The sequence below is a fragment of the Mixophyes fleayi genome, chromosome 10 (assembly GCF_038048845.1).
Source record: "Mixophyes fleayi isolate aMixFle1 chromosome 10, aMixFle1.hap1, whole genome shotgun sequence".
Lineage (NCBI taxonomy): Eukaryota > Metazoa > Chordata > Amphibia > Anura > Limnodynastidae > Mixophyes > Mixophyes fleayi.
The window spans coordinates 22,736,119-22,763,781 of NC_134411.1; the positions used below are offsets into that span (position 1 = coordinate 22,736,119).

Genomic DNA, 27,663 nt, shown 5'->3' on the forward strand with positions numbered 1-27,663 from the left:
ACATCCCCTATCCACTTTCACATCACATGCTTTACTCTCTTGAACTTCATTTGCCCCAATTAAAAAAAAAAAAATGAAAGTGCGCACTTGCGTCATACAAGCGCTACAAAAATAACAGCACTGGGCTGCGTATTAGCCCAAGGATGCTCCAGGAATTAATTGGATCCTGTAAGTATCGTCATCCTGAAAGTGGCAGAATGTTGGATTAGATTTGTGCAATAGGGTTACCGCTAAATGCACTCTGTTTTAATAATAGTTCTAGTTGAAAGTTATTAAGTATTTCCACAGATTTTGTTTTGTTGAGTTTGGTTATATATGTGTCTGCGCTGTGTGGCTAATTGTATACTTTGTTTATAGACAGAAGCAATGGCACTGTGAAGTGAAATTGTATGTATTTATTATGTATCCACTACTGATCTGTCTTCTGATCAACGATCGCTTCTCCATACACAAACAAGATGTTCCCAAGAGATAGGAATCTGTCACAAATTATAGGAGAGCTATCAATTACCCAGAGTGGCAAGCCCTTAAATTCACATTAAACGATAATGAACTTTCACCTTCTCTCTATCACTTTAGTGTGACTTGTTATTTCTCTTAAATACTTTCACACGGTCCTGAAAACTGAGTAAAGTTTTAATTGTAAGTGGTGCACCCGTGTGTTCTGTGGGGAGGGGGGATGGGGGGTGCTTTCTATTTCACACTGATGTGCTACATCATAACACAGGTAAATTATAATCAATCATTCAGCGTTTATCACTATGGCGATTCATCGGTGGATTTCAATTGAGAATGCAACGTGTGATATAATTAAAACTAACAATAGTTGTGTAACAGCTATAAAGTAATTTATGCTGAACATGTGTATAGTAAATTTCCTTATTTAGCTTTTGTGGTGATGATTTTATTATGTAATTATTTTATGTTGTCTTATATATGTATAATTATATTATACAAAACAATTAAAAGCTAATTTAATATCTTTTGCAAATGCAACGCTTTGGTAAACCGTTAGCTGAAAACCGAAATTATACATTGACAATCATTTATATTTTAGCAACGAAAATAAATATTAAACTTATTTTCCCCCCACTATAAAATAATAATTTTATTCTTATGCAAAACGTGGTTTCTGGTGTCTATTAATCATTCTGAAAGATGAAAATGAACGAATTTGAGTTTTAAACATTGTAGACAATGTACAATGCATTTCAGTAGCATAAAATTGTATATTTTATAATCGTATGTTGAATCATGCACGATAAATAAAACGGATGAACCAATTTAATTTATTTTATTTATACAAAGTAAAGGCTGGTACAGCAATGGATACGAATGACAGTACAAAACATCCTTTCTCGGGTTATAAACGTCCCTGAAACGAATATACAATTTATATAGATGTTGTATTTCGATGCTAATTCGTAGTTATATATTTATTTAGCAGATATTCCAAAACAATCGTTAATCGGGTGGACAATTAATCGTGAGCGCTAGTGAGAATTATGACCTCTATTCTAAATTAAACAGGTGTTACATGAAACGAGAAACGTGTACAGTTAAATATATTGTCATTTTTCTATATAACTTGACAGGTGCAGGCACGAAATAAACGGAGGAAACGAGATAATGTATATAGACACACACCCATACACATAAATATATGTATATGTACACACATACACACACACACACACACACACACACACACATATATATATATATATATATATATATATATATATGTATATATATTATTTGTTTTGAAAATGTATACAAATCCACCACACACACACACACACACCACATTTAAATACAATTATCCAAATAATTTGAAATCAGTCGAATTTAGCTAATGTCATGGAATTATCAATTTTTCAAGCATCTTATTGATAGGATGTAACGCTCTACTTCCTCCTTAGTAAATAATTAGGGCATATTAAAATATATTAATATTGATGCATGGTTCTTGCCTCTACCGATCTACTTTAGAAATCTAGCTATTAAGATGATTGCCTCTACAGCCATTAAAGTGATGTACGTGAGTGAGCGCATTGGGTGGGTTTCCACAGGGAGCCCCCAGTGACTGTGTGAGGCCGTGGTCAGTTATCAATGAATGCAGTAATAAAGGATTGTGGTGGAGTCAATTTGCCGGTCAATTAACCAGGTCCTGCCATTTGGAAGCCCATGCATTGATTTAATAGCCAACAGGGAGATTATAGTCGGCCTTTGTTAATTGGCAAACACCTTTGCATTCATTTCCTCGTATTCAAAAAAAAAGCACTACAAGGTTACCGGACCAAAAATAGATGACTTATTGTAGCAGAGCTATTTTCTCTCTCTGGTTCTCTCTTGGGTTCGAAATTCAAGGTCAGCGAGAGGCCTGAACAAGACATCGTTCAGACCGGATTCCTAGGTTCAGGGACCACTAGGGGAGGGTGAGAAAGACAGAAATAAAACTCATGCTTTTATTTCCGCCAATATTTGCGCTTGCGCCAAGGCTAAGCGTAAACAAACATCTACTAAAAAACAAGCAATATGGGGATATAAAGACCGAGAAGATTGCAACGAGTCGCTGAAGGGCCATATATGCAATATACTTATCATTGTCTATGGCTGCTCATTATGTAAAAATCTTTGCTCTGAGTATATATGTATATATATATATATAGTACAGAGACACACCGTAACCTTTAAATGAAACATTTTAAGTTCTAATTGAAAATAAATAATATGAAATGTTCTGGAACTACATATCCCAGCATGCCATTCCAGCTGGAAGCTAGCACAGAATGCTGGGAGAGGTAGTTTAACAACAGCTAGAAAGCCACAGGTTGCCTATTGAAAGGAAGGAAATACATAGATGGGGTCAATGTTTACTTTAAAATTGGTGCCACACTTCAGAGAGAAATCCCCCCCTATAAATCTTAACGCACTTATAGGCCCCGCTCACCAATATCTGTTCACACTGATAAGTCAAAACACAGGGGATCTGTAACCTTTCAATTCCAGCGATTGGAAATGAGGGATTCTAACTTCTAACTTAGAATTAATGTCATTCTTGTTTGGAGTTTCGGTTTACTTTTAATCGTGATTTTTATTTCCGTGATTTTTAGTTTGAGGCTTTGGGTGCAACTTTTGTTGCAAATTGTGGTGCATGAAGGACACGATTGCAAAAATGCACAGACACACATTAGTATTTTTTTTAGCACAGGAAGAAATGAAAAAAAGTTAAAAAAAAGTGGTGTGACAGAGAGAGAGATTTTAAAGATGCCAAATAGCACAAGTGAAATAAACATAGTAGTCAAACTAATAATACCAATAAATTAAATAGTAAAAAATATCATAGCTCTAAAATACTTTTTTTTTTTTAAATATAAAGAGGCAGTGTATTCAGTTCAGTCACTGGTTTATGGTAAACAGCTCTAGTTGGGTAGAAACCTAGCATTTTATTCAAAGGAAAAATATAAATAAAATATAAATTATTCCTAGTTGCAAGGAATTTGTAAACAAAATCTATAGTTGTACAGAACTAAAAAAATTTGAAGGAATATGTGACTTGTTTGTCTTGCAGTCGTATCTTTTAATGGCATTTCTCATGTAATATTCTCATATTCTTTGGCTTTTAAGAGGCTGATTTACTTTGAAAACTACAACATATTCTGACATCATGGAGGAGGTGGGAGATTTGATTAAGATGCAAATTTCCCCCATGTTGGTTGAGCTGTATTCGCATTGCACACAATAAGGTTAGGAGAATTTTTTTTTACAAAAAAATAAATAAATCTTCTCTTAAACTGACTGATCATTGGATAGGACAGCAGAGCCTCCGAGCAGGGTGGAAACTTAAGCCTTTAGTAAATCCCCATAGTATATGAATATGGATAAGTGAAGAAACACATGCTTTGTACATGTAGTAAACTGGGCAAATTAAGGGCTAGATTTACTAAGCTGCGGGTTTGAAAAAGTGGGGATGTTGCCTATAGCAACCAATCAGATTCTAGCTTTCATTTATTTAGTACTTTTTACAAAATGACAGCTAGAATCTGATTGGTTGCTATAGGCAACATCCCCACTTTTTCAAACCCGCAGCTTAGTAAATCTAGCCCTAAGTATACTGTTCATTAACTAAATTAGACCTTGATATTTGCAGCACATTGTGTTACATTTACTTCAGATAGCTGATATATATTAAGGGCCTGATTTTGAGTTAGGAGCAAAGCAAAGAAAAGGAGCAAATTTGCACCTGGGTAAAACCATGTTGCATTAGAGGGGGAGGTAAATTTAAAATGTAGAGACAGATTTATAGTTGGGATACAGCATGTCCTAGATCACCTTTAATTTCAGTGTAAAAATAAAGCTATCAAGTATTTGTGTGCTACATGAAAAAACAGCCAGTATTTATCTTTTTGTGGAAAAAAATAAGTAAATTTGTACCCCTTGCATTGTAACATGGTTTTGTCCAGGTGCAAATTTGCTTCTTTACTTTGCTTTTGCTCCTAACTCAAAACCAGGCCCTACATGGTCAGTGCACTTCAGCCATGTCCCCAGTTGACAGTAAGAAACTTTGTTGGATCTGTGTTTGCTCCAAACTGTCCAATCAGGTGAGATGCAAAAGCTTGTGCCGGTGAACAGAAGAAAAAAAAAAGGTAAAATAAGTTTAATATAGAGGTGTAATGAATCTAAAATCTGTGCTGTATGTCGTCCCTGTGTTTGTGTGAGTTTCCTCCGGGTGCTCCGGTTTCCTCCCACACTGCAAAAACATACTGGTAGGTTAATTAGCTGCTAACAAATTGACCCTAGTCTCTCTCTCTCTATCTGTGTGTGTGTGTTAGGGAATTTAGACTGTAAGCCCCAATGGGGCAGGGACTAATGTGAGTGAGTTCTCTGTACAGCGCTGCGGAATTAGTGGCGCTATATAAATTGCTGCTGCTGCTGATGATGTTGCTGCTTTGTTTAACATGTGGATGCTGAGATTACCCACATGTTAGCTTGTCTACTCCAACTACACTTGGATGCTCAAGAGTAGGCTGAGCTGAAATACTTTGGGCTGCTGTTAGCATTCTTTTGCTCTGATTGGTCACAGGTTGTTCTAACACCGCCCACTTAAGGTCCTGCTTATACTTTGTCCCCAGTTTTGAAGACTAACTTAAAGTTGCTGCTGTGAACCAACAATTTAGTAACCCATTTAATGAGCTGTTCTCAAAAAAGTAATAGTGATATATCCCAAGTGTTGGGTATATCGTTCTACTGTCTTATCGGGCTACAGCAATGGTTTAGGAATTTGATTATTTGTGGCTAGAAATAGTCTGGGTTTATGGATTTGTCAGGGATTCACAGCCTGGGTATGGGTGAGTTATAATCACAAACGTACATAATCTAATCACATTTAATGGTCTGATTAGGATGGGTGCTATTAGGCACATTTTTTAGCGACTTGATCATGTTATCTTTTAGTTTTATTATTTGAAAAAGCCCCTTTTCTGCATAATGATTAAATCGTATATTTTAATGGGTGAAAATAGCATTCCCACCTTATAAAGAATTGTATTAAAATTAGTCTTGAAATAGTTTGTCTAAATTCCTTGGCCAAACATTTATTTAGGTTATCGGAATCTTACGATATATATCACTCTACTAAGTGATGTCATGCAACCAAACCACAAGGGTTACCATGGAGACTTAATAATGGACTAGAGATATGAGCTTAGGAAAATGAATACTGATTATGTGCACACACACAATGATTTTTTTTCACAATGCAAGCATATAATATTAGCCAATTATAGCTATAAAATCATCCTAATAGATGTTATACCTAAAGACTTTTCCAAAATCTGGTCATCCAAGTTGAAATTGTCTATGCCCAAAACTTAAACTATTTCACGTTTATTAGATTCAGATTATTCTGCGTGTGGACATATCTTTCAGTAATAGGAACATTTACAAAAAGCTCTTTCAATTAAACTATATAGAATTATTGCATGTCTTGGTACCTTATGATATCATTCTGTTTACGTCATTGCTACCTCTATATCTGTATGTATTACCCAGTATTGTTTTATTACTATCTGTTCCCAGTTATAAAGCTGTACGGGATTTGCTGGTGCTATATAAATAAATGTTGATGGTGATGATGATTATTATATACCATATGGTTTTGAAAAGAATATTATTTTTTTTTATTTTGGATCTTGTTAAAGAGTGCAATGCAAAAAAATGAAACATTTACATTTACGTTGCTGCCCAAAAAATAATTTTATCGTAGTTTCTGACCTAAACAATGTCCAGTCATTTCTGTAGATGCTTTAAAAATGCCCAAAAAAATCCGCCAAGTCCCTGATTCTTGGTGAATTGATAGGCCACATTCACATTGCCTGCTCGCAATGGAAGTAGGAATTTTGTCTATCAATTTTTGACACCACTGAGGCATTCTGTGCATTGTGTCTCAGTGGTGGGGTTAGCTCCTAGTGAATTAATAGGATGAGTATTGGTTCAGCCTCCAGAATGTCTATCCTGTGTGTAGACGATAGGTTTAAAATGATTGGACCAACCTGTAGAATTAGATCTGCTCTATCCAATTAGAGCCACCTTTCCACGACTCTGAGAATGATCATGTTAATTCCATCATTACATCAGTTCTACAATCAATTCAGTTGCTTCAAGATTCCGTTAGGATTTTGCTTAAAGAAACTTTTTATGAAATTAGAATCATTCTCCCTGTATCTTTTATTGTGTTTTAAACTGTAAAATATAAACAGTTTCACGTCATCTAAAAAGGTCTGCATACCAAGCTGGCCAGTCTATTGATTCATTCCTACAGGTCAGAGGCTTGGGTTGTGTGAGACTTTCAATGAAAAATGTCAGCATGCAGGCAGCAACCGCTACATTTTTTTTTGTTTTTCTTGTAAGCAGATCTTTACCAGAATACACGGAAATGTATGACAATACAGTTTAAACTTCACTGTGATGTGACTTTTTTTTTTTTTAAAGTTTAAGTCTGCTTTAATACTGTAAAGATAAAAATTGAACCGAAATATAATTATACAGACGCTTTTAGAATGAACCTGAGCTTCATAAATTATTTTGAGATCAGAAGGAGTGTTGCACGTAGGGAGTAAGTCTCCCACTGCCCCTTACTGTAAACTTTGGCATATTGTCATCGACATCTGAAGAACGCAGATTTGGAAACTGTTAGGTGCTCTGCACTAGGGGATTTGCATCACTCCCCGCCTGTCTATATTGTACTTCCTCTCTAACCTTACAAGCAGTGTACAACTGTAAAAACAGGCAGGAGACCAGCTATCTGTCAGGGATGTGAAGGAACTTAGCAGAGTAATAAATAGTGCCTCTGACCTTCTAATGGCCCCTGCTAGTACCGAACTATGCATATACTCCATCCTACAGCGACTGCTATTGGTCTGAGAATTCCGACATGTATCTGAAAGAAAAATGAAACCAGATTAATAAACTCACAGAGCTCGTTATCAAACTCTATATGAGTTTGTGCCTATCCAGGCAACTGCCCGTCACGGCAACTTCATCTCTTCTTCATCATCATCATCATCATTGTTTATTTATATAGCGCCAGCAGATTCTGTAGCGCTTTACAATTGGGAACAAACAGTAATAAAACAATACTGGGTAATACATAGAGGTAAGAGGGCACTGCTCGCAAGCTTACAATCTATGGGTATGTCATCATCATCACCATTTATTTATATAGCGCCACTGATTCTGCAGCGCTGTACAGAGAACTCACTCACATCAGTCCCTGCCCCATTGGAGCTTACAGTCTAAATTTCCTAACACACACACACAGACAAAGAGAGAGAGACTAGGGACAATTTTTTTTTGATAGCATCCAATTAACCCACTAGTATGTTTTTGGAGTGTGGGAGGAAACCGGAGCACCCGGAGGAAACCCACGCAAACACGGGGTGAACATACAAACTCCACACAGATAAGGCCATGGTCGGGAATTGAACTCATGACCCCAGTGCTGTGAGCCACTTCGCCACTGTGCTGCCCACTATATAGTATGTCTTACACAATCTTCTATAAACATTTGTATTAAGCACCTTCAAAAACAACTATGGTAATTGTGAACCATTGTCAGATCTCACAACAAAGTAAATATGACTAATTTAGACTGCAGCAACATCTTACCATTTTTAAATTAGTTCCCTTGATTTTACTTGCCCCCCCCCCACAAAAAAATAAATAAATTGGTGCATGAGACAGCTAATTTGAGTTGCCTCGATATAGACCCACCCTTGTATGTACACAATGGGCCTGATTTTGAATTAGGAGCAAAGCAAAAAAAAATAGTAACTTGGCACCTGGGCAAAACCATGTTGCACTAGAGGGGGAGGTCAATTTAAAAGATAGGGACAGATTTATAATTGGGATATAGCATGTCATAGATCAACTTTAATTTTAGTGTAAAAATAAAGCTATCAAGTATTTGTGTGTTACATGAAAAAACAGCCAGTGTTTCCCTTGCGTGTAAAAAAATAAGTCAGTTTGTACCCCTTGCATTGTAACATGGTTTGTCCCGGTGCAAAGTTGCTCCTTTTCTTTGCTTTTGCTCCTAACTCAAAATCAAGTCCAATACCTGCAAAGTTTTGCAGGTCTTAAGATCAGCACATACTGCGCTGTATAGTCAATGCAAATGTTTAGATCCGAGAAGTTAATATGTATCAGTTGATACGTTATGTGTACATTGCCCCTCACATAAATCATGGCGCTGGTGGAGAGTTTGGGGCTGGGTCTGGCACCATTGTCTGTGTTGGATGAATGATGCGTTTTTATGTGGATGGGCCATTATCAGTTGGGCTCTTTGATGTTCTTTTTCCGAGGACCTAGAGATAAAGAGAAGGAAAAAAAAAATGACTGATAAAGTCAGAGGTGCAGAAAGAAAACAGGACCTTGCATGGTAATAGTCAGGGATCTGAGCGTTCTAGCCCATTGCAGACAGATTTAAAAGTATTCCAAACTTATGGGGGTTCCCAAAACTCTGTAAAGTCAGGGGGGGTGGGGGGGCATTACGTGCTTGTCTTCCAAATGAAACAATGTAAATATCCTTGAATTTTACAACCCATTCCAAAATGAATATCTGAAAGACCCATCAAGTGTAAAATATACATTGCTGGCCAATGTATATGTTTCTATCTATACATTACAGGGCTTAACTGCTTACTGTCGTAAACTAGATAATTATAATGGATGACATTATTACCTCCGGAAATCAGCGGGCATTACTAATACATAATATTATTGCTGGTTCTAAGAATTATTGTTATATTATTGCAATGAATGTAAACGATAAATCTACTTTCAAACAGAAATAAAATTGTTACAAGTTAACAGTCCGAGTTTGCTTACATAAAGAATTATGTGTCCTATTATGTAAAATACTCATTATGAGACCTGTAAATGTCAGCTGGTGATGCATTAGAATTTCTATATTATTTTATTTATCTTGTGCTTTTTCTTTGGTAGTCCTTTTAAACTAAAATAAATGCACAGGAACTGTAAAAAGTATTCATTAATAATATGGACCCCAAAGAGGGGGTTTGGGAATTACTCACGCCTGTCGGGATTGAGATTGCCTCCGTTCTGTCCAATTAAATCTGGTGAAAAAAGTCTCTTTTATTCCCCACATCTAATTGGACGGCATCGAGGTGAACTCAGATCTAACAAGCTGGTAAAGTCTGCTGCCTTTAGTAAATGACTCTCTGGGGTAGATTTATTAAACCTTTTTAAAAGTGGAGCAACCAATCATATTCTAGCTATCATTTATTTAGTACATTCTAGGAAATGATAGCTGAAATCTGATTGGTTGCTTCGGGCAGCACTTTTAATGTTCTTTTTAAGGTTTGATAAATTTACCCCACCATGGACCTTATGTAGAGTTGGCTTAAAAAGTACATTTAGCCAAGGATCCGTCTCAGTTTATATTCAGATGGAGACGGATCTCCCTCCTGCACCTCTCTGCTTTTACAGGGGTGGCATAGGCAAACCAAGGGGGGTTTCCTAGTACCTGGAAACTCCCCTCCAAGTTTGTGGCATTGTATAATTAAGGTGGCTGGACCCTGCTCCCGTTTCAGACAGGTCTGTTTGAAAAGGGAGAGCTGCGTGCACCTAACAGTAGTGCATGCAGCATTGCCCATGTATATTATGGGGATAGGAAGAGTTGGAGAGCAGCCAAGCACTGTCTAAAATTATAGCCATGCCCCCATGTATGCTGCTCACGCCCACTAGCGGCATGGTGTGGAAACCCCCCTCTACAAATCCTGCGTTTGCCCCTGGGTGGAACGGGGGAGGTATTGGGCGAGCCTAGCAATGTAAAGGTGTGTTCACGCACTTTACATGCTATGCTGAGTCGAAAGCAGCTGCAGATAGGTCACCAGGAGACGTAACTTTTGCGGGCGCTTTCTGCTGGTGCAACAGACCTTGCTGTAGAAGTAAAAGAAGTTAAGCTTAACCAACCCTAGCGCTATTTTTGGAGGGGAGAAGCATGCTGGTTATTTTTTAACATTATTTATTCATTTATTTATTTACTTTACTTAAGTGTATCATGCACACTGGCCCATAAGGCAGATAAAGAGATGTGTCTGTGCAATTTGCATAGTATCGTTAGTGATAGCACATTGGTCGAAAGTTGTTTCAGTGTGTACCTAGTCTAAGTCACACGGATCTGGAATACTATGTAAATTACAAGTTGCAATATACTTATGATTTAAGTGTAAATTGCATCCAACTCAACATCAGCCCCCAAGTTTGGGGCCTATTTCATTTTAAGCACCCCTAGCAAAGGTAGCCTATAATATAATAACCTTTTAATTAATACATTATGCATTTGCACAGTTACAAATAACTGTGCATATTCTGATTGTCATACTGATTTGATAAGACTTCTGTGTAATTAACAGTAGATACGTTTTTAACAAACATTTTTAAAATGATTATCTTACCCAACAATAGATACATTCATTCTCTTACAATAGATACATGATCATCATCACCTATTCAATTATATAGCGCCACTAATTCCGCAGCGTTGCACAGAGAACTCACTCACATCAGTCCCTGTCCCATTGGGGCTTACAGTCTAAATTCACTAACACACACACAGACACACAGACTAGGGTGAATTTGTTAGCAGACAATTAACCTACCAGTATGTTTTTGGAGTGTGGGAGGAAACCGGAGCACCCGGAGGAAACCCACGCTAACACGGGGAGAACATACAAACTCTTCACAGATAAGGCCTTGGTCGGGAATCAAACTCATGACCCCATTGTGTGAGGCAGAAGTGCTAACCACTAAGCCAACGTGCTGTTTCCCTCTCCACAATGAAGAAAGAGTTTCTGTAGAAGTTTCTGTGCTCCAGGTTGTTTAGGAGATCTGCAGAAGGCATACGTCTCACAGCCTGAAGGATCTTTGCTGACATCCAACTGCTCAAAACCAAAATAGAGTAAAATGGTCTGTGCTACTTAACATCATATTGAAGAAAGAGAATATGCATCTATATTTCATAAAAATGTAAGGGTCTTGTGCACGCTGCTTCACTCCAAAACAGAGCAAGTTCCTATTACACTTATAGGGCCTGACGTGGAGTCGGATGCATGTCCAGCTTGTAAGTGGAAAAAGCACTTTTGGCTGCTCCACATGCGCAGTAGCCAAAGATCCGTCCCAGTTTGCTCTCAGACTGAGATAGATCTCCGCTTTGCAGCTCTGTGCGCTTAAAGAGATGGAACATGGGAGGTTTTAGTGGGCCAGCTTAGCATGTAAAGGTGTGTTCACGCTCTATACATGCCAGGGGCGGATCTAAACAACTGCTTTACCCGGGGCGATTTTAGGGGGGGTGATTTAGGCCCCGCCCCCGTTCTGATTTATAAGGCTGCCGGCGGCTGCACAGTATGTGCAGGTCCGTTCAGCAATGGCAGTGTGCTGTCCCGCTGCTCTGATTGTGTTTAAAACACAATAAGAGCAGCCGGGCAGCACACTGTCACTGCTGAACGGACCTGCACAGTATGCAGCAGTCGGCAGCAAGCCCCTGCTAGGGGGGGCGATCGCCCCCCCCCCCCTTGGATCCGCCACTGATACACGCTATGCTGTCTTGGCCGCAGCCGCAGATAAGGCCTCTGGAAAATGTATCTGTTACGGGTCCTTCCTCCTGGTGCAAGATCTGTGATAATGATGATGACTGTGCTGTATTAAAAAATACGAAAATAAATGATTACATTTAAGAACAAATAAATGGTGGCGCTACAGCTGGGAATCCCGCAGCGTGGGGCTCCCCTGCCATAATGCCAAACTAGCCCCAGGCCAGTCATCACAGGGCTGAGCATGCTGGCACTTGAGAAACCACGAGTTGTAGTGCATGAGGGAAAAATGTACATAAAACACACACACCAATGTAAAAATGACTTTAATTGAAATAAAAACACTCCTACATAACCCTCATTTACCCTCCTCATTTCTCACCTACATCCCAGGTCTTCATCTGTAATAAATCCATGGCTCCTGGGCTTGTCAAAAAAACAGAATCCGTCATACGTGTCGCACAACCAGCTCCTAAGAGCTGCCGCCGCAAACGAGCTTTTAGCGTCAGTACATTGCTATTTATAACATGGGGCTGAACTCAAGCCATGGGAAATCCCCATGTTATAAATAGGAATATACCACGACTTGGAATCCTAAGTAAATTATGGGATACAATTTACACTTATGATTTAAATTGCCTACTCCCCCGGAATTTCCGGGAGGCTTCCAAATTTTGGGGAGTGCTCCCAGACTCCCGGAAGAGTAGGCATTCTACCGGACACTTGTGGAGGCGGGGCTTAATGACGCAATCACGTTATTACACCACACCCCACTATTAAATTCTATGAATTTCTGTTTTGTTTTTTTTAAAAAAGTAGGGGGCGGGGCTATGGTGACACAATGGCGTCACCATGCCCCCTACACTTTTCACATGACCTCTCCTCCAGGATCTCCCAGAGGACAGGTTTTAAAATTTGGCAAATATGCCTTTCTAGGTCTAGTGGCCAGGGGAGGGCAGGCAAATTTTAGCCGGGGGGCAAAATTTGACTCAGCAGCCTATTAGGAACATTTTAGAGGGAAAAAAATGCAAGTGGCCCAGTGACCCAGCCCAAGGTAGCCCACTATGGGACCGGCCCGGAGGGCAAATGTCCCCCTGCCCCCCAACCCAGCCAGCTCCTGCTAGTGGCCCTCACTCCTTGGTTCTTTTTAGTATACTTAAAATGCCACATTGCAATCAACATTCCTTTATCTCTACAATGCCTCCTCATTTTAGCTTTCTGCATTTATTCCAATTGTCCCTCTTTATGTAAACCTGTTTTTAGTTTCTGTACCCCTAACGTTGTTAAACTTTTCAATAAAAATTATTGATGATAAAAATAAAAAAAAAGTTGGCAAATATGATTTAAACCCAACTCTACATCATACTTGCCAACTCTCCCGGATTGTCCGGGAGACTCCCGCATTTTGCGAGAGTCTCCCGGACGAGTGTGGCAATCTCCCTGATAGGAAGGGGGAAAAATTTAGTTTAAACGCCGCGATTCACCCGGAATCGCGGCGTTTAGCCCCGCCCCCACTGTAAAATGACGCGATTTGCGTCATTCCGTCACGGGGGCGGGGCCAAAATGACGCGATTTCGCAGCCCCGCCCCCTGCACGCCCACGTCCCAGCCGGCATCTCCCGGAAAAAGAAAAAAAATTTTTGGCAAGTATGCTCTACATCAGGCCTATAGTGTTATTTATCAATCATCCCATATGTATCCTGGTAGATTGTGCTCTCTTGCCTTTAAATTCCACAAAACTGGAGAATCTGCCGGGCCTATTTTGACTAAGAGACCTGGAGCTATGGTTAACTCCCTAATGTGGCCCTGCTGTCCTTTTATCATGACTGTTTTAGCCAAATTGACAGCTAATTTTTAATCCTCTCCCCTGTCTTTATCTTTCATGATGTTAATCCTCAAAAAGGCAAAAATTCAGAGCTATATTTACATCGTATGATTGTCACGTCATAATATTGGGACATACTAGTCCATTACTTGGCTGGAACGTTAGCAGTTTTCTGACATACATCTCTGTGATGTTAGGGATGTTTATCAGCTATCACAGAACTACAATTCCCACAATGCAAAGCTAGTGTGTGTGTGTGTGTGTGAGAAGATTTGGCAGCAGCTGGAGAACTGTAATTTGCCCCTTTCTTCAGTAACGGGTACACCCCTAACTGTTATGTCACATCAGCAGGGCCGGACTGGCCATCTGGCACTTCTGGCAAATGCCAGGAGGGCCGATGGCCAGATGAGCCGGTCCGCATGTCCGCCGATCAGCAGCACTGTGCACGCTGCTCGGCGGACGGAGAATCAGTAACAGCCGCCTATGCGAGCAATCACATGGGACGGCATCACCTGACAGGGGTGATGCCGTCCCATGTGATTACTCGCATAGGCGGCTGTCACTGATTCTCCGTCTGCCGGACAGCGCGCACAGTGCTGCTGCTAGATGAAAAAAGGTAAGTGTCTGTTTGTGTGTGTGTGTGTGTGTGTAATAGTGTGTCTGTGTATGTAAGTAATAGTGGGGCAAACAGTGTGGCTAACTGGGGCAAACAAACAGTGTGGCTAACTGGGGCAAGCAAATAGTTGGGCTAACTGGGGCAAGCAAACAGTTGGGCTAACTGGGGCAAACAAACAGTGTGGCTAACTGGGGCAAGCAAACAGTGTGGCTAACTGGGGCAAGCAGATAGTGTGGCTAACTGGGGCAAGCAAACAGTGTGGCTAACTGGGGCAAGCAAACAGTGTGGCTGACTGGGGCAAGCAAACAGTTGGGCTAACTGGGGCAAACAAACAGTGTGGCTGACTGGGGCAAGCAAACAGTGTGGCTAACTGGGGCAAGCAAACAGTGTGGCTAACTGGGACAAACAAACAGTGTGGCTAACTGGGGCAAAGAAACAGTGTGGCTAACTGGGGCAAGCAAACAGTTGGGCTAACTGGGGCAAGCAAACAGTGTGGCTAACTGGGGCAAGAAAACAGTGTGGCTAACTGGGGCAAGCAAACAGTGTGGCTAACTGGGGCAAGCAAATAGTTGGGCTAACTGGGGCAAGCAAACAGTGTGGCTAACTGGGGCAAGCAAACAGTGTGGCTAACTGGGGCAAGCAAACAGTGTGGCTAACTGGGGCAAACAAACAGTAGCAACTCTAAGTATCACAAGATTTGGTAATCTTGTGAGACAAAGAGCTTCCCTGCTCACTCTACAGGAAGTTCCCACCCTTATGGATGTCAGCAACACCAGAAAGATATATAAGTACAGTGGGCTGGGGGTGTCATAATGTGCCTGGGGGGATGGCGTGATGTGGCTGGGAGAGCGTGATGAATGTAATGTATTATTATAATGTATGTATCAATGCCCCATGTTGGCCACACCCACAACACAATGAGGTCATGCCCTGTTCGGCGCCGCCGCTGAGCGGCGGTACATATTTTCTCTTCTGCTAGAACTAGGGTGGGCCTGTGTACTTTAAATGCCAGGGCTGATTTTTAGTCCCAGTCCGGCCCTGCACATCAGTAACATTGGTGCTCACGGGCTGCACTTTGTGACAAACCAGATTTCTGCATATCTCCAATTAGTTACAGATGTGATGGTCAAAATGATATCCACTAAACCACTTCTTAATGTAATCTGATTGGACAATGCTCCATCAAGCATAAACTTACACCTTTAGTAAATCACCCCCTCATTCAGCAGTTAGAAATTTTGCAAATGTTTGTGTTGAACACTTGATTAATAATAAATAATTCATAGTAATTTCGTACTGTGCCATCTCCATCTGTATGATTTACCAACTGTTGAATTTCTTGTTTTTCAACTTCAAGGCTCATGTTATACTGTCCAAATGTTTGTGTGCATTAATCTCTGCTGTACAGCATGTTTTTTAATGTTTAAACACCGATTTTGATGGAGTTACCAATAAATATAGGCTTTAACTTTATTGATAATTTACATTATGAGCGTTTGTGTAGGTAGGGCCCCAGTGCACTGCTTTGCCTGGGGGCCTATAATGCTATTAAGATGGCCCTGCCCTGGATATAATAAATATTTGACCTGCCACAGGTTTGGTTGCAATATTGGGGGGAGGGGGGCTTCAAGCCACGCTGACCACGTGTACAGCGCTCCATCATTTGCATATTAGCGCACAGGCTAAATCACTACCAGGAATGCTGTCTGGAATTGCTGTGCTTTATAAAAACCAAGAGATGGTAAGACATACTTGCCAACTTTAGAGATCTCCCATCCGGCGTGGCAGAGCAAATCGCGTCAACCTGGGCCGGCATCTCTGTCAAACTATACAATTTTCGACCTATTACAGCAGGGGGCTGGGTCACAATGTATCGGTCAGGATGCGGGAGGTTGTCCTACTCTCGAACATTTAGGAGTCTTCTGGGAGAGTAGACAACTATGTGGTAAGAACATGATGTTGTGGTTTTATATCTTTAGGGTTTATTTCACTAGTTTTATTTTTTCTAGTTATAAGATGCTCTGGGTTGTATTTGCATTATAAGAAAAAATAGCACTAATCATTAATGTTTGGCTGTAGCTCCTTTAGCTGGTACCGTGTGTTATAGGTATGTGAGTGTCTCAGTAATGAGGAATATATTTATATTACGGTCTGCAGCGTGGAGACAGCCAGGCGTATGGATTTTTACAAATGACTCAGTGGGCTCTAATCCCTTCCACCGCGCACCCTGCAAAAACGTCACACTAAATATATCACATTATATTCCCACCTTAGGATGGAGCCAAAAAAATTAGTCAGTTATTTGCAGCCCGCTCTATTATTTTACTGTAAATCTCTTAAATTCTGGAACTAATTACACAGAGGATATGTCTCAATTTGTTCTGCATTAATGCCACAGTCGGAGCCACAACCAGAGCTGATTCTCAGCTTCATGAAATTGATGAACTGAGACTAGTCAGGTCCTAAATAACCATCTGGAATTTCAGTTTGAGGTTACAGGGAAGAGCCCCTGACCCCTCATTCAACTTTCGAGGAGAGAAACTAGTACAGTGCCTGCACACTGCACCTGTAGGAACAGGGAGAAAGTCAAACTTCCTATTGCTAGATGACCATGTATTGTCATTATCATTTATTTATATAGCACCACCAGTTCTGCAGCGCTGTACAGAGAATATTTATCTTGCACATTAGTCCCTGCCCCATTGGAGCTTACAGTCTAAATTCCCTAACACACACACGAGTGTTAATTTTGTCAGCAGCCAATTAATCTTTTGAATGCATCTCTTGGCATAAGGAATACAGACCTCTCTGGTTTTCAGCCTGTAATATCTGTTAAGGTCTACTGCTTGACAACAGCTCACTTTAGTTAAAATAGACCCTGAGGTCTCCTCCTCCTGTGTTTGTGTCACACATTTCTCCACTGTGACAGGCTACGTAGAATGCAGGAGGACACTTCAAGCAATAAAAACACTAAAACATATTAAACATAATAGTAAACAATGCAATATAGCTATATAATGAAATATTTGTAATAACAAGGGGCCTGATTCATTAAGGATCTTAACTTGAGAAACTTTTTATTTTAGCCTCCTGGACAAAACCATGTTACAATGCAAGGGGTGCAAATTAGAATTCCTTTTTGCACATAAGTTAAATACTGTCAGTTTTTTCATGTAGCACACAAATACTTGATAGCTTATTTGTACACTGAAATTTAAAGTTGATATTTGTGGATAATGGTGAAGTGAAGTGGAACTAGAAATGTTCACAATCCTACATGACAGATGATCTGCACTAAGTGATATTGAAAAAGGAGTTATATATTTTTACACCAAATGGGGAATATATTTATCTTCGTTAAATTGGGAGGTGAGACAAAGTATCAAACATATATTTGAAGGCAGAGACTGAGCACTTAATAAATTGTAACATCATGAGACTTAAGAAGATTTGTAACTTAGACTGAAAAAACTGCTTTATCCCTCAAATTGCTGCATCTTGCTAATTATATTGGAATCTGACCTATAATGTTATTATTCACCCCTCATACATCCCCCTCCTGCCCTTCCCGCTCCCACACGACAACCATATTTCATATTTTGATGTTTGAAGAAGTCTAATCTTTTGACTTCAAGTATTGCCTGTGATTATATGATTAATATGCGATGATTACTGTATACAAATTTGCCTTATAAGAGAATGGCAGTCAAATTACTATGTAGGAATGTGATGGCTATTTGCTATGCACAATGCAGTCATTAGGGCATGATATATTATACTATACTGTCCTATACATGTATGTTTCATTTTAATCCTTTGTACCCTTTGTAGAGATATGAAAACAACAGACTACTAACAACACTACACCAACTATTTTGCATTATAACACCCACCTAAATTTTTGACCCATTCTTCACCCATGACTAATGACTGTAAATCTTTTTTGCTCACCAGAAAAAAAATTCTGATCATACATTCACAGGGAAGATTGTCTCCTATTGCATATATTACGTTAATTAATTAATTAAGTAATTAATCTGTTTGACTAGGTCAGAAATTATCCTAGCTGTTACGACCAATGGAAATCCTGTTGGGAGTACCAGTTAATCAGCACACAGCTTTTACATATTTAGGGGGTCATGTTCAAAATGCGCTTTTTTACTTGTGATCATACGTGCAAAGCACTAGTTACTAGCTATTTTCTATTACATTTTCTACTATATTTTTATCATCTTAACGTATTTATTATTTAAAAAAACATAACATAAACAAAGTTTACCAATAAAGTTTTTCTTTGGGCAAAAAAAAAATGCCACAAATTTGTATGAGCCAATTGAAAACAAATTCTTCTTTTTTTGGGCAGAGATAAAGGAGACACAAGTGAAAGATATGTTTAAAAAACATGTGAACGTATCCAAATGAGTTATAGTTTGGAATTTTACTTCTAAGGCGATGATATATGTACATACGTGAGATCCTGCTGATATCATTTGTTATGTTCAACTTTAGTTCCATATATTATTTATCACAAAATGCATTTTGTATCTCGGTGAAAACTGCCATCTGTGTAGAATTATAGCATTTTTCTATTCTAAAAACATTATCATTAATCAAGAGACATTCTCTGCTTTGGACCACATAAAGCGCAGTAGGTGATTCCTGATGTAAATTTGGATCTTTCTCGGCTCTTTTCCTCACAAATCCCAGTGATTTATGTCGTTCACATTGTCTGCAGTTTCTGTCCTTTTCTGCTTGGCTGCTGGTCAGGTGTGTGAGAGCTTCCAAAAATGAAAATGCGTTTAGTAAGATGAGTATAAATTGTCATGGAAATGGTACAAGCAAATTATTTTTCTTTGGATTTTTTTGGGTTACTTACACACATACTTGCCAACTCCCGGACTCCCGGGAGAGCAGGCAAGTCTCCCGCATCCCGCAATTCCCTGGCCAAAATAACGAGATTCGCTGTGAATTGCGTCATTTTGGCCCCCACCACCCACGACAAAACGACATTTATGCCCTCTAGTCACGCCCCTCTCCCGGACTGCACTTCCTGAAAGTAGGCAAGTATGCTTACACTTTGTGCTTTATTTATATTTATGCTGAAGTAAAACTTTAAACTGAATTTTGTTTTATATCAGTGTCAAATAAAAACATGTAAATAAATGGATTTTATATGAAAAAGTGTGTACCTCCTAAGATAGGTGTAAACACCTGCATAAGTCGTTGAGAGGCTATATAGACATGTAAACACATTGCCAATTTGAGTTTATATGGTCCAGAATTCTGAGGTGACTTCAAATAGCTTTTACAGATTTAGAGTTAGACAGAAGTCCATTTTAAAAAAAAACCTCCAAAAAAAGTGCTTGATGCACTGCACACGTGCTCAAATGACTTACACCCAAGTTTAGATGTTTGACGTAGCTTACATCATACTTGCCTACTTTTAACTTTTTTCCTTCAGGAGATCCCAGAGGGGCTATCGGCCCATGAAATTGACATTTTGTTGCGGGGGCGGGGCCTGAATGACACTATTCCCTACGAATCTCGTCATTCAGGCGCAAAGAGGCCAGGATGCGGGAGAATTACGTACCCGGAATTCGGGAGTTTCCCGGACATTCTGAGAGAGTAGTCAACCGTGTCATTTTGGCCCAACCCCGTGACAAAAATATAATTTTGTCGCGGGGGCAGGGCCAAAATGACTTGATTCACCGCGATTTATGGCAAGTAAATTCCAGTATGCGGGATACTTGCCTGTTCTTCTGGGAGTCCGGGAGACCTACCTGGATTTTGGGAGTCTCCCGGACATTCCGGGAGAATTGGCAAGTATGATGTAAATTGAATGAAAAATGAAATAGAGTGTTAGTGAAATAGTCACCAGGATAGTATACTGATTGCTATTATAGTATTTTGTGCATTATGACCCATACATATGGAGTTGACCAGACTAGTGTCTTACTGGCAAACGTCTGGCTGTGATTGTGATTGTCTCCACAGGCAATGTGTCAGCAAGAAGATCATTTATGTTTACTTATATTTCCAAGGAGGCGACGAAGTTGCAGTTTATTAAAATTTGCTAACAAATCAAAAAACAAGGAAAATAATTAACTTATTATTATTGTGATGACAGAGCAGGAAAGGGCCACGGATTCTGTGGAAGTGCCGTAGACAAGTTTGTTTCACTAACCTTTGCTTTCTCTCCCACTCACAATGAATGAGAGGCTGCTGCTGTGCAGTTGGAGCCTGGAACAAAATCTAATTAGTCCTTGGAGAGAGATCTTCTGTCATCCAGAACTTTGAGGAATAAGAACTGAGATCTGCATAGGAACGAAGGATAATAAAAGCTTTGCTGTATCTTTAACTGAGTTATTCTCTGGAGTGTTAATAGTTAACTATTGGGTACGCCTATCCGGTGTCATAGGGGAGGGGTTCAGAGGCTATAAGTTGGATGGGGGGAGTTTTAGCCAGCCTTGCAGATCTGGATGTTGCCTACCCACCCTCCCTGCTTCGTTTGGGTCCTGGGAACATGAGGAATCGGCTGGATACTGTTCAGGATGGGTATCGGCTTCTGACAGCGGTCATGGCTGTCCGCGAAGATGGATGGAGTATTGACCGGCAAACGCAGTGCAGTCAACGGCCAGTAGTTGTGTGGGCGCACATTTACGGTATTGGACACGATGAACCCGCCTCTCTTCGAGTGAATCGGCTATTAGTCTCGGTTCAGGTACCGCCCCTGTGGGTTGCCCTGTAGTTGCTTTCCTTATAGTACAGAGGATGGGCGGGTTTGGAAGAATCGGGACGTAGTACCCCGTCCAGGTAGATATATGCGCCCGGGGTGTGATTGGTAGTCCCCCACTTGAACCCAGGGGTTGTTGGCGCCCCAGATGATAAGTCCTAAGGATATGCTAGGACAGTTGGGTTCTGCCCGGCACACGTCGGACTGACTGCTTTATTCTCCTCCACCATAGTTAAATAAATCATTTAATTTTGCCACACTCAAGTCTCGTGTCGTTACTCTAAGGTAATAGTTGAATAAGAGGAAGAAGGTAAAAGAGGTTAAGATATCAGACATAAGCCTTTTATAGGTATAAATGTGTAATGAGATAAAATGGAGTTAAAATCGGGGCAAGGAGGACAGGAATAAAAGTGTGGTAAATGGAAAAAATAAAGTATAAAGACAACAGACGTTGCCAGGTGACTGGACCAGGGGAGGGTTGGCAAATTTTAGCCTGGGGGACGAACCTCAGCTAAGCAGCCTATTAGGAACAGTGACCCTGCCCAAGGTAGCCCACTATGGGACTGGCCGGGGGGGAGATGCCTTTCTGCCCCCCAGCCCAGCCTGCCCCTGGACCTACCCCCACAACCATGCTTCTACCATGCATATGTGCATGTGGTAAAGTTACAAAAATAAAGAGGCTATTTTTTTATTCTGTATTATTATACCTATAGTACTGATTCTGGAATCACATAAAAATGTAGGTATATCAATAATGAAAACGTTATGCCCCACAGAGTTGGCATAGTAGAAAAAATGGTGTAACAGAGTCTTTTGGACTGTACAAAGGGCGAGGAAGCCATGAAAAAGCTGCCGCTTCTCAGGGAATCCAACAGCATTTAAAAAGGGTCCTTTTTCTAAAGAAAAAAAAGAAAGGCTTTCCTTAGTCAATGGTGCGTTCACTTAATAAACCTTTTTTGCATTGGATGTGAGGGTGTGTGTTTTCATTATACATTATTTTGGGTAGAAGAATGAATGAGAAAAAAATGAAATCAATTGGAGATGATTAAAGCGGAGAAAGAGGAGGGATATAGGACATTGTGAGTGTGGTCAAGGCGTGATTGGGTAGATTTCTATATGTGCAGACCTGTATATAGGCAGACCTGTATATGGGCAGATCTGTATATGGCAGACCTGTATATGGGCAGACCTGTATATGGCAGACCTGTATATGGGCAGACCTGTATATGGCAGACCTGTATATGGGCAGATCTGTATATGGCAGACCTGTATATGGGCAGATCTGTATATGGGCAGACCTGTATATGGGCAGACCTTTATATGGGCAGACCTGTGTATGGGCAAATTTGTGTATGGGCAGACCTATATATGGGCAGACCTGTATATAGGCAGATCTGTGTATGGGCAGACCTATATATGGGCAGACCTGTATATGGGCAGACCTGTGTATGGGCAAATTTGTGTATGGGCAGACCTGTATATGGGCAGATCTGTGTATAGGCAGATCTGTGTATGGGCAGACCTATATATGAGCAGATCTGTGTATGGGCAGACCTGTGTATGGGCAAATTTGTGTATGGGCAGACCTATATATGGGTAGATCTGTATATGACAGACCTGTATATGGGCAGACCTGTATATGGGCAGACCTGTATATGGGCAGATCTGTGTATGGGCAGATCTGTGTATGGGCAAATTTGTGTATGGGCAGACCTATATATGGGCAGACCTGTATATAGGCAGATCTGTGTATGGGCAGACCTATATATGGGCAGACCTGTATATGGGCAGACCTGTGTATGGGCAAATTTGTGTATGGGCAGACCTATATATGGGCAGACCTGTATATGGGCAGATCTGTGTATAGGCAGATCTGTGTATGGGCAGACCTATATATGAGCAGATCTGTGTATGGGCAGACCTGTGTATGGGCAAATTTGTGTATGGGCAGACCTGTATATGGCAGACCTGTATATGGGCAGACCTTTATATGGGCAGACCTGTTTATGACTTTTTAATTTGGACATGTTTGGAGATATGAAAAATGAATAACAATGTATAAAAGAGGAAACTGTGCTATATAGGCTAATATAACTGTGTATTAAGAGGTAAAGTGGAATAAGAAGTACATGTACCATGTTCTTAGTTTCCATGGTTTCTCTTGTTCGTATGACATAGGGATGGGACAATCTCAGGTTTTCTGGACTGTGAACTCAAACACTACCCCAATTTTGGTCACCTGTTGTTGATGATTCAACCCCATCTGAGTTCTTAATCTGATAATTGCTAAAGTTTATTTAAGTTTACACATTAAAATCTCTTTTAAAAAAGCCTAAAGACTCAAGGATTTGCAGGATAATCAGCCCAGTTCTTCAGATGACTATTCTACTCCTAAGGAAGTGGGTTGTGTATTCTGCAGCATGTTGAGTCTTTCTAGAGTTCATCAAGGGACTTACTGGCCCAAAGCGATCTTCAGGACTCTGTACCACCTCTAAATATATTCACCTATACCTCACCTTAATTATCTATTTATACTATGCAATTTTCTCTCTTGGTCTTCAAAAGCAACCAACGTGGAGATCTTCACACAACATGGGAAGATCCCAACCAGACACCTCGCCCAAGAGCTCAAAGTATGATAAGGTAAAGGTTGACCCACACACCACTGTAAGATACTTTGACCTAGTGATCGGATTGTGGAACACTATTTCTCCTGCTCCTTCTCACCACTGGTTCAATAGAGCACACCAGGCACTTATTTTGCTAATTACATGAATAACTGTTGCTGTACCTCAAGTAAAATTATTTTTGAAAAAGTAGGTAAAGTGTCTAGAAGGGGACATCTGTACTCTATTTAGATCCCTCCATATATTTGTGGGCTCAGGTGAAAATTACTGTTTTTGTGGTAGGAATAACTAAAAAAGCGTATTGCATTCTATAATTACCGTATATACCAGTGTTTCCCAAACTCAGTCCTCAGGGACCCCTAACAGTGCAGGTTTTCTATATCTCCATGCTGGAGCACAGGTGTATTCATTACTGACTGACACATTGTAATTATACACGGTGGTTAAGTGGTTAGCACTTCTGCCTCACAGCGCTGGGGTCATGAGTTCGATTCCCGACCATGGCCTTATCTGTGTGGAGTTTGTATGTTCTCCCCGTGTTTGCGCGGGTTTCCTCCGGGTGCTCCGGTTTCCTCCCACACTCCAAAAATATACTAGTAGGTTAATTTGCTCCTATCAAAATCGACCTTAGTCTCTCTCTCTCTGTGTATGTTAGGGAATTTAGACTGTAAGCTCCAATGGGGCAGGAACTGATGTGAGTGAGTTCTCTGTACAGCGCTGCGGAATCAGTGGCGCTATATAAATAAATGGTGATGATGATGATACCACCTGTGGATCTGTTACAATGTGTCAGTCAGTAATGATTACACCTGTGCTCCAGCCAGGAGATATGGAAAACATGCACTGTTAGGGGTCCCTGAGTACTGAGTTAAACACTGGTATATACATTTAAAGGGCTATATAAAACCACTCACAAAACGAAGAGTTCTTTTTTTTCTTTACTATAAATGTCTGGCATTCTACCAAATGGGATTAATATTCCTTTTGAACCTGAGATTAGATCCAAAACTGGTTCCACAATCTAAAGAAATATAGAATTAGATGCATATAAAAAGAAAATGGTACCACCAGCTTCATGAACAGTAATATATCTGTGGCAGGAGGATTGACCTTGCGATTCATGTTAAATGCATACCATTCAGTCTTCACTGGGCAATTAAGATTTTTATGATGAGAATATTTCTTTCTGCCTTTTCCAAAATGCAATACATTAATATCAACAACACCGGTATGCACTAAAAGCTGTGACGTGCAAGGAATATCTGCAAAAGCATTTTTTGGGTAGATTTTGTTTTATCAATTTACCAATTAAAACATTTTCAAAGAGTGTAAAAGATAATAAACATATGAAAGGATTGCCTGCACATTAACCTTTTACTTTACACGATAAGCCACAATAAAAAAAACATCCTTCTGTTTCATCATACATAGACCCCATTGACTCTATATTAATTTTTTATAGTCTTAGAATATAGAAGTATTGCTAGCACTCAGGGGCGGACTGGCAATGTGTCCAGTAGGCCGATGGCCCCACCAAGTGCCACTTAGCCTCGCGGGTGAGATGAGGAAATTAACATCTCACAAGACTTTAAGTGAGATCTCTGCTCCTCAGCTCTCGTTCTGAAGGAGCCATGATGACAGCACAGGTAGAGGGGAAATTTTTTTTTTATTTTTTTTTGGGGGGGGCGGGGGGTGTACACATTTATGCACTGTAGACAACATTGCTGGATGTATAACTAAAATATATACATGATAGAGTCAAGTCTGGAGATTTCCAGTATCCGGTATTCTGAGCTCTAGCCTTGGGCCCTGTAAATATTTTTCTATAAGGCAATAATACAATTATTAATTGTCTCGGTCTTATTGCTGTGTTCCCTAGGTTGTGCATTCCCATATCACCCTCTTTTACATACCCTTGAGCACCCATTTGTATCTACTTTTTTCTTTCATTCAAACGTTTTCATTCTTATCTGCATTATCTCATCCTCTTTCCCAAAAACCCACTTAAAATGCAGTGTACCTGCTGCATTCCTATACATAGACTGGTGGGAGACCTCCTGGTCCTCCTGACAATGAGGAGGATCAAGGGGCAGGCTTGGCTGGGGGACCGAGGGGCATCTGCCCCTGGACCGGTCCCATAGTGGGCTACCTTGGGGTGGGTCAATGGGCCAACTGCATTTTTTTTCCTTTAAAATAGGCTGCTGAGTCAAGTCTTGCCCCTCCAGGCTAAGATTTCCCAGCCCTCCCCTGAGGACCAATACAGCTGGCATTATAAGGGGTATATGGTGTGAAAACCTGAGGGACCTTCTCTGTTTAATAAATAAGCCCAATAATCTGAAGGCACTAAGGTGACTTGTTGGAGAGAAACAACAATTAGTGCATTTGACAAAGGAGGACAATGCTTAGAGCCCCAACAGAAAAAAATGATTTTCACTCAGTTTGTTGAAAAATACCTGAAATTCTGTAAAAAAAATAAAAATGGACATGTTTACTTAATTTATGATTAATACTAAATTTATTATATATTTATAAAATTAATTACGATTTAGTGGAATGTGGCACTTTTTCAGTGTATATCACTTGTTGTGATATTTTGTCACCATTACATGAGGTAGATATTCCATTTACTAACTGATTATAACTCCATAAATAAGATGACATTCATGCAAGGAATAAAAAATAAGATTAATTTGAAACCCTAAAAGAAGGGTGTGGTCACCCATCCCCCTCATGAAATATTCATAAGCCCCCATAGATACCCAATGACCTCCTACCCAATTTTATAATATCCCAGGGCTGCAGGCCACGTAGCTTTTACCTGCATAGGGCCTGAGTCATTAAGGAAAGTGAGGCAAAGCAAGTAACTGTTCTTCCGGGACAAACCATGTTACAATGCAAGGGGTGCAAATTAGTTTATTATTTTGCACATAAGTTAAATACTGAATGTTTTACCTGTAGCACACAAACACTTGATAGCTTTATTTTTACACTGAAATTTAAAGTTGATCTGGTATATTCCCTACCCCAACTATAAATCTGTCCCCACATTTTAAATTTACCTCCCCCTCCAATTCAACATTCCTCACACTTTCCTTGTCTTCAAAGCCATCACCAAATTTAAATTTTGCTTGATTTTTTTATATTCCTGATGTTAATTGTACTTATTCTGAAATGATATATTTTGTATTTTTATATCCCTATTGTACACGCTACGTCCATATAAATTAAAAGTTGAAAACATATTGATAAATCTTTGCAATGTCCATTGTAGTTGTATTGAAGTTATTCTTTGTCCCTCCTAATTTATCTATTCCAGCTTTCAAGTCAGTCTTCTTGCTTAGCCCCTTTGTGGTGTAATTTTGAAAAACACAGATGAAGGCTGAAATGTCACCTAATAAACACTTTTTATTTGCACCCAGCCTGGTGTTGTCAGCGTCTTCTAAACTATTCAGACATTCCAGCTCTGGCCAGTAAGCTCTTTTTTGGAGTCCCGGAAAGGTTGCATGCGGTGCTCTCCAATTTTCCAGATCTGTGGACCAAGACAAAAATATTGTTTACCATGCCATACGGGGTGGGTCCCCATGCAAAATGATTTTGCATTACCAACTAATAAACTTCCTCTTCATAATATTTTAATAGTACATTTTGCAGAAACCTAATATCCTATCATTTATTTGTAATAAAACATACTTAACTTAAATAGTATAAGTTATGTTTTTTCAATGATGTAGAGAAAAAAGTTTATCTAAG

At 40.0% G+C, this 27,663-nt stretch overlaps 1 long non-coding RNA gene across 1 annotated transcript; it reads left to right on the plus strand.

Annotated features, from left to right (window-relative positions):
- Positions 1–98: 98 nt before the first annotated feature.
- On the plus strand, positions 99–27,525 carry LOC142103425 (uncharacterized). The gene is made up of 3 exons (XR_012679349.1): positions 99–168; positions 23,852–23,929; positions 27,230–27,525. It is a non-coding gene; the product is annotated as an uncharacterized LOC142103425 (long non-coding RNA).
- The last annotated feature ends 138 nt before the right edge of the window (positions 27,526–27,663 follow it).